The 10,633-nt window shown below is 44.2% G+C and overlaps 1 protein-coding gene across 1 annotated transcript in view; it reads left to right on the top strand.

Annotated features, from left to right (window-relative positions):
* Positions 1 to 308: 308 nt before the first annotated feature.
* Positions 309 to 10,633, top strand: part of LOC145404646 (putative 3',5'-cyclic phosphodiesterase pde-5) — a 207,739-nt gene continuing 197,414 nt past the window's right edge. The window contains exon 1 of the mRNA XM_080276170.1: positions 309 to 345. The gene's annotated coding sequence lies outside the window, so the exon portion shown is untranslated. The remainder of the gene's footprint in view (positions 346 to 10,633) is intronic.

Below are 10,633 nucleotides of genomic sequence, written 5' to 3'. Positions count from 1 at the left end.
GAAAAATCGTTGAAAGTAATCTGATAAAGAAAGTTGGACAGTATCAGTGAAAAATTGTCGGACGGAAGAAAAGTTGATAAGTAACCAGATATAAATGACGCATATTTACAACTTTACCTAGGACAAAAAAAGAAAGAAAAGAGACAGATTTAGATAGAGTGACGTTTTGATTGTCTTGGTTTTTATGTAAGTGTCCTGGTATAGACTTGTCGTGGTAGATTTGTCCTGGGTGGGTGACGATGAGTTGCCTGGTTGATGAAGGGGGCGAGAGGGGGGGAGGTGGGGTGGGGGTGCAGCGACAACCACCAGCAACACAACCACCTCAACAAAGAAGAAGAAGATCGGGTGAGTACATACGGTACATTGATAAGGGGGACAAGGTGTCGTCTCTCTCTCTCTCTCTCTCTCCACAATTAGTTTTCCCTTTCTTCCGTCCTCTCTCTCTCTCTCTCTCTCTCTCTCTCTGATCAGGTGAGTACAATAATCAGGTAACAAGATTTCTTTTTTCAGACCAAGGTATGTGAAGGTGGCGAATGCTTACCTCCTTATTCTTGGCGAAAGATGATTGCTAACATTAATCAAGCCCTTATCACCCCACCTACAATATCCCTTTGCATAGATCATACCACTCCCCCTATACCCAACTACCCATCACCATCCCAGCCCGTCCCGCTCACTCCTATCCACCCACCCCGCCTATTTTCGTTGTTTTGGTCCCCCTATTCAGAGCCCTACGGGATTTATTTTGTTGCTAATATATCTTGTTTTCTTTGCCAGGTAAGTGTTGTGTCTCGGTGTGCCTTGAGGGGGAATGAGGTAAGTAGAGTGCAGTTATGAACCTGTTGGGAAAGGGGGGAACAGGTCTCTCTCTCTCTCTCTCTCTCTCTCTCTCTCTCAGGGGTACAGCTCAGGTAAGTGCATTAATCTGGGGGGATGGGATCAGGTTTATGGCTTGCTCTCTCTCTCTCTCTCTCTCTCTCTCTCTCTCTCTCTCTCTCTCTCTCACATATACCACAAAATTTTAAAACTTTTCCCCCATCCTCTGTTCACACTGAAAAAACGTAGCTCTGACATGCACTTTTTCTTATGTAACTTTTTTTTCGTGTTCCCCTTCATGGAATTTTTTGGGCCGTGGATTTGGACGTTGGATTTTTCCTTTATTTTTCATTTTTTCCTCACACGTTGTCCTGACTTATTGATTTTCTGTTCCTATTATGCATCTCTGGTGAAAGGGAGAAAATGGATGGTGTCGTGGTATGAGAGAGAAAGAGAGAGAGAGAACAGGAAGTGAGGAGGAGTAGGAGAAGGCGGAGACGAAAGGACGTAGGGAAGAGGAAGAGAACGAGGAAACGGAAGAACGAACTAGGGAGAAGAGGAAGAAATATGAGAAAGTGAGGTGGGAAGGAAGAAGAGAAGAGGAATGAGGAGGAGGAGGAAGAAGAGGAGGAGGAGGAGGAGGAGGAGGAGGAGGAGGAGGAGGAGGATCAGGACAAAACGAGAGAGCGGAGGGGAGGTACAGAATACAAAATGAAAAGTTGGGAAGGAAGGGAAAGGAAAGAGGGAGGAAGAGCAAAGATGTGATGTGGGGAAAGGACCATTTTATCGACAGTCAAGTTAAAAAATAAGTACCCTTTGTTATGCAGGGTATATGCTGTACTTGTCCATATATTTTTTGCACACGTCATCCATCCACCTTTTTTCTTTGTCGGTTCTTTTGCATCCTCACCCTCCATCTCATTTCTTCGTCTGTCCATTAACATGTTCCATACGTCGGTTATTCGTATATTCTCATACCTTAACTGTTAACCTTCTTTTTGACCTTTCTCTTCTCATCTTACCACCCAACTTACTAATATGTACATTTTTCGTTGGAGTAAATGTAATTGCAATAAAGATTTCACATACGTGTGTGAGAAAGGAATAGAAAAAGAGAAAGGAAAGAAAAGGTGGTTATGCAGAGAAGAGGAAGGTAAAAAGCAGGATGAGAAACAGAAAAAGGCAAAGATGTAATTACATGTGTGCGAAAAGGTTAGAAAAGAGCAAGGATGAAAGATGAATTTAAGAAGATATAAAGAAGGTAGAGAGAGAGGGGGAATGTGAAATACAGGGAAAGGGAGATAAGCGGGCAAGGAAAAAAAAAACGTGGAAGACATGGGCACAGAAGGTGTTATTCCAACGTGACCCATGTCGGAAGCAAAGTGGACAGAAAAGGGGAGAGATAGTCGAGAAAGGTAGGCAAAGAGGATGAAGAAAAACAGGAAGAGGAATGTCAGGGAGTGGAAGACAAGAGGCCAAGAATGTTTTACTTCAAGGTAGAATATTTTGGAAACCGAGAAGGCCTCCCCTGCACCTGCATCCATCCATCCACCATCACCATCCTTTCTCGGTTTCATTCAAAGAGCGTTTCATGTCTCAAGGCAGTTTGTTCCTTATCTCTTCCCTGAGCTCTGCCGCGTTCTACCTTTAATTTAGTGGGTCTTTATTTCAGTATCGTAAGGTGCAGTAATGATATCGAGGGCTTGATTGTTGTGGGAATTATTGTTTGGTTCGTTTCAGTGGGTCTCATGTTGTTGATGTAGATCCCGCGTTCCTGCTGCTGATAGTGATGACGATTTTTTTTTTATTTATGTTTATATTTATCTGTCTATTTATTTCTTTACTAATTTAGGGAGATAAGGTGATAAAGGACTATCTTTGAAGGGAAATGAAAGTGGTTTTGTGTAGCAGCCGAGTTGAGATGCAATTTTTTCCTAACCCTGATTTTTGTGCTTATGAATTGAGGAGAAACTCTTAGTCCATTCATTTGATATCTGGGTCCATTTGCCGTCTAATCAACAGGATATGCAAGGTGATAATGACTGGTGTAATTCCAGGTGAAGGTTTATCTTTGATCTTAATGAGGGGGGGAAAAGGCGGGAAAATTTGATTGATTTAGTGTGGCAGCCGAATCGAGATGTCGTCGAATCCATCAGCTTAGGAATAAACAGTACTGTGTATACTGAGGGATATCGAGTGGCTTTTGTTTTTTCCGGCTCTTCTCTGCAGGATGTTGTTATGTTTGCAACCGCTAGACGATTTTCCACAGACCCCTTGGCATAACCTGCTGAGAGGTTAAAGGGTGGGTGGGGATGGGGAGTGGAAAAGTATGTGTGCTTCCGAGTGAGGGAAAATTTAGTTCTTGAATCCTTGTCATGTGCCAGTATATCACAGCATTTTCCTTTCAGTTGGTTCTGTAGACTGAGGGAAAACGACAATTAAGCTTTCTTGACAGTGGAATATTATAAGGCAATTTTTCTGTACAGTACTGTGAACCCAGGGAAAAAAAAAAATGTGAACTCGGTACCAAAAAAACAAAAGCTTGAAAAGGCGAGATAGAACGAGGCCTTACTGTATATGGAAAGCCTTAATGGGAACTCCCTTTATCATCACTTCCCTCTGTATATGATGACGGGGGGGAGGGTTGGTTGTGACTGCCGAACTGTGAGGGTGTCAAGTCATCTCTCTGTACAGTCTCAGCCTAGATTTCGTTCCCGCCACTACCAGACGACTTTATTAAACTTTGGAGAGCCCCTGAGGAGGTCTGGTGGTAGTACGATTTAAATGGAGAAATAGGTCATTGTATTGAAAGAGTTAAGCCCAGTACTAGCTTGTGTGTAAATGGTGTATCATCATCATCATCATCACTGCAGCCTAATTTCCGTTGCTTACACTGCGTGGGGATATCTAGAGCAAAGCTGTTTGATCTCTTTGGTGACATGAGCCAGAGAAGGGAAGCAAGGAGTGCAATATCCTGCCCTCCCCCTCCCCCACTGTGATCTCCTGTTGAGTTGAAGAGGCGAATATGCTTTCAAAACAAGTGGTGGGCGGTGGGATCGCTATCATTTTTACAAAGAGAGGAAAAGAGAGAGAGAAAAGTTTCCAGAACCCCCTCCGTCTTTTGGTCACCTCACTTTCAGCTGCTTTACTAAGGGCGGTCATTTCCAAGGTAAATAAAATCATCTGGCGTAGCAAGGATAAACACAAAATTTATCATTGTTACGAAGGGATTTTCTGCTCCCATTATACTCAAGGGTTTTCCTGCTACCTTCACTTTGGCAGATGCTTTCGAAGATGACAAAAATCGTCACTTGGAAGTATGAATGAAATACACCAGAGGCCATCGCAGTGAGGGACATAATGTATGTATATATAAAGCGCTGTATATTTTAGATGGTAATGAATGTTTTCTTCTTCGTGAGGTAAATGCTTGTGACGGGAGAGGCGAGGAAAAAATCTTCTGTTATTGTCATGGGTTGTCGTGTTGAAGTGATGTCAATTGCACCAGCTTGCGTGTAAATAATATATGCGGGGGACTGAAGACTCATTAGTAAACATTTATACCACGCAAGCAGCCGGGTGCACACGGGGAGAGGGAAGAGGGGATATGGGAGAGGGATGGGAGGGAGAAGGAAGAGAGGTGGGAGGAGGGAAAAGGGAGAGGGGAGAGAGAGTAAGGAGGGGAACAGGAGAGGAAGGATGAGTGGGGGGGAGATGGAGAAGGAGGCATGATGAAGAAAGGGGACGGGAGAGAGGGTAGGGAGGGTGACGGGAGAGGGAGGTAGGGAAGGGGAGGGCTGAGGGACAAGGGAGAAGAGGGGTTCTTTAGGTAGCCATTATGGACGGGGAAGGGGAAGCTTAGGGAAACGAGAGGATTTAGGCGACAAGGAAATCACCATAATATTGCCTCCCTTGATCGGCAAAGTTCTTAGCTACACTTATAATTGTTCTTTCCTAAGTATATGAGATAAAGACACACACACACACACACACACACACACACACACACACACACACACACACACACACACACACACACACACACACACACACACACACACACACACACACACACACACAATCATGCCGATTCTGAAAGTAACATCCCTAACATATTACAATACATTCGGTGGGTAATTTGTGCCCAAGTGGTGGTGTTGGAAGACTGCTAGACCTCGGGAAAGGGCTACTTAATCCTTTCACAACGAGAGGGTCTTCGTGAGGTGAATAAAGTAATTTGGTGGTAGCGAGAAAAAAAAAATAAAAAATCCAGTGAAAGGGCTCGTAGATTTTTTCAATAATGCTTTCAGTAATGGAGGTTTTTATTATCTCCTTGAATCTGATAATGTATTTTGTGGTTTATTTTTGTCCAGACGATTTTATTCAGGTGAGGGGGAGGCTTTTTTGAACTGGAGGGGGTTAGATGTAGCCCTCATTTAGCGCCGTCATTGCAAGATTTTTTCCCATAAACTGTATAAAATCGTCTGAAAGTGGCAAAAAGAAAGACAAAAAAAAGAAATGAAAAATAGAAAATGTCTTGGGAATCAGGAGGTTATATTGAGAAAGAGTCAGAAGGCACAGAGTATAATTAAAATGGCGCCATTGTTAGTTCAGGGAAAAAATTATTCATATGCAGAGCTGGATATAGGAATGAAAAATGAGTTGAAATAAAAGCAGGTAAGGGGAGATGTGGGGAGGGGGACAGTGAGGGGCTGTAGGTAAAAGAGAGGGGGAAAACTGAGGGGAAAGAGAGAGAGAGAGAGAGAGAACTCTTTGGCTGCACTGGATTTCTGTGACGCAAACAAAGTCGTCCGTTGTAAGATGGATTATAATACGAAGATTCCCCCCCCCCCCTATTTTCAGTTCTCTGCAAAAAGTTAAGCGTGTAACTCTCTACACGCGTGGCGCCTCACCGTTCCCTTCTGCAGTGTAAATTTGTGAAATTGTCTGACTTTAGCCGAAATAAGGTGCAGAGTAGGTAGTTTTCAGCCACAGGAATAAGAGAGAGAGAGAGAGAGACCCAGCTCACTCATTTACAGTGGACAAGTAGTCTGCACACAGAGGTAAATAGGAGGGAGAGGGGAGAAGAGGAGTAGACTGGAAGAGAAGGAGAAAGAGAGAGAAAAGGTAGGAAAAGGTAGAGGAATAGGAGGAAACGGAAAGGTAGGGATGTAGGGAGAGAAGCAGAGGAATAGGAGAGGTAGAGAGAGACAAGGAAGAGGAGAGGTGGGAAAGAAAAGGGAGACGAGAAGAAGAGAAACAGTGGAAAAAAGACGGGGCAAGACTGGGACAAAAGAATAGAAGAAGAGGAAGTATTCAGAGAGAGAGAGAGAGAGAGAGAGGGAGGGAGAGAGAGAGAGAGAGATATAACGAAATTAACAATCAGCAAGGTGTAGCCCTCAGAGAGTGCAACACTTATGCCCTGTAGGGGGCCGAACCTTTGACTTTGTCTTGTGATCCTGACTTTAGGACAGATGTTCCCAGAGATCGACTTATTTCCTTTCCTGGTATTCAGGTGCTAAACTAAGTTTGCCGCAACTCGTAGCCATCAAAACTGCTTGGGCTGACTTTGTTCTGCAACCGTGACCGTGTGTTATTGGATAGAATGTTTAACCTTGACCCTGCCTTGCAATCAGTCTTTTGCTGATCGTTCTCAGATTGAATCACCACATCCGTTGTTGAATCCCAACCCATCCACCATATTTGATTCAATTCGAATGAAAATTAAGTTATATTGTTCATATACCAACGAACAGACACACACACACAGACACTCGTATGCGCATGGTGCACGCTTATTTACGCACACATACATGCACACACATTACACATGCATACATACATACATACATACATGCACTCAGTTAATCACATGCTGTAGTCACGTATACACACATTGGCAAACACTAACACATACTGTACACCCAACCTGTTGAACATTCATCTGTAAACAGGGCCACGTGGACAAATATTATGCACATGGCGGTAAACACGAGGTAGAGGACGGAGGCAGAGGAGGAAGAGGAAAAAGAGGAGTGTGGGAAGAGAGGAGGTGGAGGAGGCTAGGATTAAGAGGAGGTGTAAGGAGAGAGAGGAGGAAGAGGAGAGAAAGGTAAGAGAGAGGAGGAAGAGGAGAAGGAGGAGAGGTAGGAAGATAAGGGGACACCCAGTGTACTCTCTCTCTCTCTCTCAACTCAATATCCCAGAATTCATTCGTGGTGGGTGGACTAGTTAACATTCTCAGCCGCAATGATAGCTTGACGACCATTTCACTGTGACGGTGTGTGTGTGTGTGTGTGTGTGTGTGTGTGTGTGTGTGTGTGTGTGTGTGTGTGTGTGTGTGTGTGTTTACCTCTTCACTATTTTGACGTAACTTTAATTTATTTCTTTTATCTCCAAACGATTTTATTTAGGTTGACATTTTTTTGTAATGGGTCAGATATAGCCTTCAGTCACCCCTTCACAACAGGAGGTCCTGCGGAAAGCTGAATAAAATCGTCTGGAGGTAGCAAGAGTCAGCCAAGCTAATGTGTCATCGTAGTGAAGGGTTAGTATTTTCATTTATGATGATGATGATGATGATGATGATTATTACTACTACTACTACTACTGCTACTACTACTACTACTGCTACTACTACTACTACTACTACTACTACCTCTACTACTACTACCACTACTACTACTACCACCACCACCACCACCACCACCACCACCACTACTGCTGCTACTACTACTACTGCTACTCTCGTTATTAATATTATCATCATCATCGTTCTTATTAGAATTATTAGCTATTATTATTATTATTATTATTATTATTATTATTATTATTATTATTATTATTTTTATTATTATTATTATTATTATTATTATTATTATTTATTACATCACTCACGTGTTACGCGCAGCGATTCGCATGTTCAAAAAGTGACACTAGATTTTCCGATGTGTAAACTGTTACCAGGGTAATACGTCTGTCACTGCCCTTAAACGATGCATTGACAGAAGTATAGTGTCTTCTCTTTTTCTTTAATGCTCCAGTTGCTTTACTTATCATTATTCTTCTTATACCTCTCCCCCCCTTTTTTATTATTTTTACTTGGCCTGCCTTTTTACGTCTTTTTATTCCTTCGTCAATCCTTTTTTTTTTTCTAGCATTACCTCTTTCCCCTTTTCCTTGGTCTTCCTCTTGTTTATTTTTCCCTTCGTCTGCCCCTCATTCTTGTTTTCTTGCTGTATCTCGTTCCTCCCCTTTCATGGTCTTCCTATCCTTTATTTTTCTTGGTCCACTTCTTTTACTTTTTTCCTTGGTCTGCTTCCATTTTTTCCCCCTTGAACTACCTCTCTTCCTTCTCTCCACCGTATATCTTCTCTACCTCCTCCTTTATGGCCTTCTCCTACTCGTTATTGTTCCACTTGTTCCACGTCCATTCTTTCTGACCTCTCTTCGTCTGCGTTTGTCTCTCTCCTCCTTATTGCTCCACCTCTGTACACCGTTTTATCGCTTGGTGGCCGGTTTAAAAAGGAGTGGACTGCTGACCATAATATCACGAGATCCTTCCGAGCTGAGGCAGGGAACACTTTGAAGATTTAAATTTCATCAAAACAGTCCTTTCTAAGCTTCCCCAAGGACCATTCTTATCTCAGAAAATTCCAGCTGATAATACCACACCTGTCCTGAATGCGATAGCCCAAAGATTCATGGATTTCAGTACAGATGGCCAAACATCGTCTCCCAGCTGGTGGTGTGTGAACGCGTGGCGCCATCTGTTTGTGCACATGAGCTCTTCTGGGCCTTAGGGAACTTTTTTTTTTTTTTTTTTTTGGGGGGGGGCAGTTCGAAGAGTAGAGTACGCTAAAAATAAAAGTTTGTATGTCATCGTTTCCTTCTCTATATTTTTCTCTTCCTCGTCAGTAAAGAAAATATCCCCCTCCTCCTCTTTATTCGTCTGTTCATGCCTCTTTTCCTCCTCGCATGTTTCTCATTAAGCCTCTCCTTCCTCTGTCTTCTAATTCTACCTCTCCTGCCTCTCCTTTCTAATTCTACCTCTCCTTCCTCACCTTTCTAATTCTGCCTCTCCTGCCTCTCCTTTCTAATTCTACCTCTCCTTCCTCACCTTTCTAATTCTGCCTCTCCTCTTTAATTCTACCTCTCCTGCCTCTCCTTTCTAATTCTACCTCTCCTGCCTCTCCTCTCTAATTCTACCTCTTCTGCCTCTCCTTTTTTATTCTACCTCTCCTCCCTAATTCTACCTCTCCTGCCTCTCCTTTCAAATTCTGCCTCTCCTGTCTCTGCTTTCTAATTCCACCTCCCCTGCTCCTCCTTTCTAATTCTACCTCTCCTGCCTCTCCTTTCTAATTCTGCCTCTCCCTTCACCCCGTCGCAAGCACCATTAACCTATTGTGGCGTAATGGAGGACAAGTGTGTGATTGGAGGAGGAGGCATGAGGGTCAGCTCGGCGCCGCTAGATTGGTTCGGCTCGGAGGGATGGAAGGGAGGAGAAGAGAGTACGAGTAGTAGAGGGGAGAGGGGGAGGAAAAGGTGAGTGGAGGAAAGGGTAAGGGTGATAAGGATAGGGTACGAAGGGATTAGAGGAGGGGAGGGTAAGGGGAGGGATGAAGGGAATAGGGGAGAGAGAGAGAGAGAGAGAGAGAGAGAGAGAGAGAGAGAGAGAGAGAGAGAGGGGAGGGGAGGGAAAAGTGAGTGGAGGATGTATGGTGAGAAGAGAAATGGGTAAGGGTGAGGGGAAGTAAGGGAAGGGAGGGAGGGAGGGAGAGAGAGAGAGAGAGAGAGAGAGAGAGAGAGAGAGAGAGAGAGAGAGCGAGAGGTAATATCCTGTAATGGGTGTTAAGCCTATGATTAAAAATATATGTAATTAGAGATGAGAGAAGGGGTGGGGAGAGGAGTAAGGAGAAAGTGGGAGAAGGGAGTGGAAAAGAGGGGGTGGAAAGGGGAGGGAGGAAAAAGGGGTGTGAAGAGGGAGGAAAGGATGAGAACTGAGGCAGAGGCAATATGAAAAGAGGGAGGGGGAGAGAGATAGAGGGGATAGAGGGGAGGAGGGAGGGGGAGAGGGGAGGAAGGAGGGGGAGATGGACTTGGTGGGGTGAAGAGAGGGAAGGGTGAGGGGAAGATGGGTTAGACTGGAGCGAAGGAGAGAGAGATGGTAAAGGCAGGGAAAGGTACATGGAAAAAGAACAGTGAGGGTGGAGAGAGAGAGAGAGAGAGAGAGAGAGAGAGAGAGGGTATGAGAAGAGGAAGGGAAACTGAACATAAAGGAAAGGAAAGGTGCAGGAAGAAAATTCAGAGAGAAGTGAAGGATGGAAGTGAAAGGAGAAGTACTGGAGATGAAGGGGGGAGATAAAAGGGAAGAGAAATTGGACAGAGGGAAGGTAAAGGGAGAGAGGGGAGAAGGGAAGCAAGGGTTAGGGGGGTGGGGAGGGAGAAGGAAGGGAGGAAAGGGTGAGGATGGATGCACAGGGGAGAAGGGGGAGGAGGGATGATGGAAGATGAAGAGGAAAAGGTGAAAGGGGGAAGGTAAAGAGAGGAAAATGGACAAGAAGAGAATGGTAAGACGAAGGGGAAGGAGGGAAGGAAGGAAGGAAGGAAGGGAGATAAGGGCAAGATGAAGTGGAAGGGTAAAAGCAGGAAGGAAGGAAGGACGGAGGAGAAGGGAAAGGTAAAGTGGAAGGGTAAACGGGGGAAGGAAGGAAGGAAGGAAGAATGGAAAGATGAAGTGGAAGGGTAAATGGAGGAAGGAAGAGAAGAGTAAGGAAAAATGAAGGGGAAGAATAAAGGGAAAGGAGAGTGTGAGTGG

The sequence above is a fragment of the Coenobita brevimanus genome, chromosome 64 (genome assembly GCF_032717465.1).
Source record: "Coenobita brevimanus isolate Jiangsu-jjx chromosome 64, ASM3271746v2, whole genome shotgun sequence".
Lineage (NCBI taxonomy): Eukaryota > Metazoa > Arthropoda > Malacostraca > Decapoda > Coenobitidae > Coenobita > Coenobita brevimanus.
Note: the sequence above shows the minus strand (reverse complement) of the source record. Positions and strands in the feature narration are given on the sequence as shown.